Source organism: Poecilia formosa, unplaced genomic scaffold (genome assembly GCF_000485575.1).
Source record: "Poecilia formosa unplaced genomic scaffold, Poecilia_formosa-5.1.2 Scaffold841, whole genome shotgun sequence".
NCBI lineage: Eukaryota > Metazoa > Chordata > Actinopteri > Cyprinodontiformes > Poeciliidae > Poecilia > Poecilia formosa.
The window spans coordinates 71,151-75,039 of NW_006800780.1; the positions used below are offsets into that span (position 1 = coordinate 71,151).

Here is a 3,889-nt window from a genome sequence, read left to right on the forward strand (position 1 = left end):
GCCCGGTGGACCCAGTTGGCCCGGTGGACCCAGTTGGCCCGGTGGACCCAGTTGACCCGGTGGACCCAGTTGAACCGGTGGACCCAGTTGACTCGTTGAACCGGTGGACCCGGTTGGCCCCGTGGACCCAGTTGGCCTGGTGGACCCCGTGGACCCAGTTGGCCCGGTGGACCCAGATGAACCGGTGGACCCAGTTGGCCCAGTTGGCCCGGTGCACCCGGTGGACCCAGTTGACCCGGTGGACCCAGTTGAACCAGTGGACCCAGTTGACTCGTTGAACCGGTGGACCCGGTTGGCCCGGTGGACCCAGATGAACCGGTGGACCCAGTTGGCCCAGTTGGCCCGGTGCACCCGGTGGACCCAGTTGGCCCGGTGGACCCAGATGAACCGGTGGACCCGGTTGGACCAGTGGACCTGCGGCCTCAGATGCAGCAGCAGCTTCCTGGTAGTTTTATAGAAAGCTGGGCCTCTGGCAGCAGAACGGCCGGTATCCCAGCAGGACGGTGTCAGTAACCCTCAGCCCTCATCAGACTTCACTGAAACAAAGTCAGCTGATAATTCAGATCGAATGTTCATGACGAGCGCTGCAGCCTGAAGGCAGAGATGGAAACGCTCCTGAGCTTGACAGGAAATGTCACACCACTCAGGTTTAGGATTCAGAATAGAGTAAAAATGTCCATTATTGCCCCACAGTGGGACATTCAGTTGTGACGGCGCCGAGGGAAAGCTAAGTGGGAGAATGCAGATTCAAACAAAAGCAAAAATAAATAAATACCTTCCAGCCCTGTAGAAACTCCCCTCTGGTCTACTCTGAATGAAATTTCAGAAATAAACTGATTCTCTGTTTAGGTAAATACAACCTGAGCTAGAATAGAAATAATAATAATACATTTAATTTAGAAGCAGCTTTCAGAGCGAGAAAGGACAAAGCTCTGAAAAACCAAACGAGCCGGTTATCAGCTGATGGAAACCTGACGATCGCTAGTCTAGAAAAGGCCAAGTGGAAAGAAAATCTGATTTTTTTTTATGTCTGATCAATAACTATTTATGCTTTTATAGCTTAAACTCAAAGGTCTTTAAACTCATCAGCTTGGTTGAGATGCAGGCCTCTCAGCAATCCGTTGCTGCAAAGGTTCAACACAAGAAAACGATTTTACGTTTCCTACAACCAGCTGGAACCTATTGGACTGAACATTCAACCCACAAATGTTTTAACTAAGCCGTAGGATCCGACAGGCTGGAAACAAAGGCAGGCAGATCCTCGGTCCACCGTGGGGTCCTTAGACTGAACGCATTTTAAAATGACGCAGAGAGAGGAGGGAGTTCAAACCATCCCTTCCATCCATCCCAAAGCCCAACGTCTCTCTGCTCGGCTTTCCAACCAGACAGGAGCAGCAAAAGCAAAGGAGCTGGATTAGCAGAGCTAGCTAACAGCTGATGATGTCATCATGTTCTGGTCACACAGCGACAGTCTTCAGTCAGAGGCCTCTTTACACTGTAAGACTGGCTGCTACTGGAGCTCACCTTTCATAACGACTCTGGATGATTCGAGTTCTGACAACATTCAACTTCCTAATGGAACAAATAAAGTTTTTCTGAATTAAGTTTATTAAAATGTGGACCTCTCACGTTTCGTTTTTTAACAGTTTTAGTTTGATTTGGTGTTTATTGGGCTGCAGTGTTGAACTTCTGATCAGATGATAAAAACATTTCATAAACATGTTTCCTACTCTGTTCTGTTCCTCGCTCTGGATTTTAAAACTTTACTTTCAACCCGGTGACAATAAATGAATGTTTGCATTTCTGGTTGCTTCCTGTCAAACTGCTAATGTTATCACAAACATTATCATAAGCCAACATGCAACACATGAGAGCAGCTTGGAGGAACAGCTTGTCTATTGTTAAATGACACACTGATGTAAAACGTGTCGCTCATTTCTCGATGAATTATGGGATAAATAGTAACTATGATTCACAGATTTAACAGATTAGAAAGGATGCCGTTTACACATGCTGTGGCCTTGAACCCAACATGTCTGCTGTTCTGGAGGAAAACAGAAATTAAAATGAAAGAGGGAAGCAGGTTTGCTGACTAAACAGGACAAGGTTGCCTCTGTGTGGGTTAATAGCTGCTTGTTTGTTGAACGGGTATTTTGGATGTTTTCTCTGGGCTCTGCTAAGCCGCTGCGTCCCTAAGGTGAAGCAGGAGACTGACTAGAAATACTGCATGGATGGAGAAACTGAATGCATTAATTTGAGATGAAGGCCAACAGAGGATCCTTCAGCCGGGAGCTGACAAGGAGAAGGAGGCACAAAACTACACCCAACATTCACTTTCTTCTTTTCATGTTTATTTTACAGTAACTTCCTGCTGAGGTCACAGAAGGAGGGAGCACTGAGCTTTTATTGGATTTGCTCCAAGGAGGAGTCGGTCAGAAACTCAACACAATCAGACGACGTTCTTAGAAAACTTTTTACCATTTGGCCTTTTATGATCAACTGAATTTAAGAGATTTTTATCAGACCTAAAGCGAATGGATCACTGATCACCAGAGCTCTGCAGAACCTGGTGCCACGCTACAGGCTAATAGGCCAAACTATGGAAATATAGAACAACTATACAGAAAATATTCAAAATAACATTCTGATCTAAAGAAATGTGCAACTTAGAAGGGTAAATTAGAAAAGTGCAATATGAGTTTGTGCACAGATAGCAAGAACAGACTAATTTAAAACAGCAGATATCAGCAGTGATGGCTCTGAGCTCTGACAGCTGCTGGGAGGAAGGATCTGAGCTGGCGCTGCTTTGTGCACCCTGGATGCAGCAGTCTGTTGCCGACGTTGCTCTGCAGCTCTAACAGAGGATTGAAGCTCCAGTTATCACAGTTTCTCCTGGCAGGCCTCAGCGCTGGCTTCCTGTTAAAGGCTAAATAAATAAATATGTACCAAATGGATCCTGAAAATCTGAATCAGATGGATCTCGATAAACACCCAGAAGAGGTGTGTAATACGGCTTTAATGCTCTTCAGTTGCTTTACTTCCAGATTTGGAGAAATAAGTTACTGTTTATATAGCCGGAGCAACAGTTTAAGGAAAATCTTTTAAAGTTTTTTTGCCAAATAAAAAGTATTTTAACATTAGCTTCATCTGGCCCAAAGATCAGAGCTTTTCTCAAACGTCAGAGTGGAGCTGCTGTTTTTATAAGACGTGTCCTTACAGTTACCCTTTATAGTATTTATTTGTTTAAAAAATGAACCAAAACCTGTTTTCCCATTTAGTGCCATTTAATTTCCACATGTACAGTAGGAGTTTCAGTGACAGGTTCGCTGAAACTGACCAACAGTCAGGGTTCACACTAAACTGCAAAGAGTGTCATAAAAATATCACATTAAATTAACTGAGTCAGCCTGATATAATTGGCATCGTTTCCTTAGCCGTGTTATCAAAGTTAATGTCTCTGAAACAACGTGGTTTTAACTTTTACGAGCCAACAGTAAATGCAACACATTTAATACAACGAGTCATTAAAGGCAGCAGATGGGAGGAGAAACAGGCTGCATCCTGGACTGGTCCTCACTCAGAGTCATCACTGTTAATGACCAGGAGGGAGGGAGGAGGGAAGGAGAGAGGAGGGAGGGAAGGAGAGAGGGAGAGAGGGAGGGAGGGAGGAGGGAAGGAGGGAGGGAAGGAGGGAGGAGAAACAGGCTGCATCCTGGACTGGTCCTCACTCAGAGTCACTGTTAATGACTGAGAGGGAAGGAGGAGGGAGGGAAGGAGGGAGGAAGGAAGGAAAGGAGGGAGGGAGGAAGGGAGGAGGGAAGGAAGGAAAGGAGGGAGGGAGGAAGGGAAGGAGGAAGGGAGGGAGGGAGGAGGGAAGGAAGGGAGGGAG

General features: G+C 45.9%; 1 protein-coding gene across 1 annotated transcript in view; it reads right to left on the bottom strand.

Moving 5' to 3' along the window:
* The window catches only part of LOC103131801 (cadherin-13-like), a 93,656-nt gene that overhangs the window by 53,570 nt on the left and 36,197 nt on the right, over window positions 1-3,889 (bottom strand). The window lies entirely within an intron of this gene.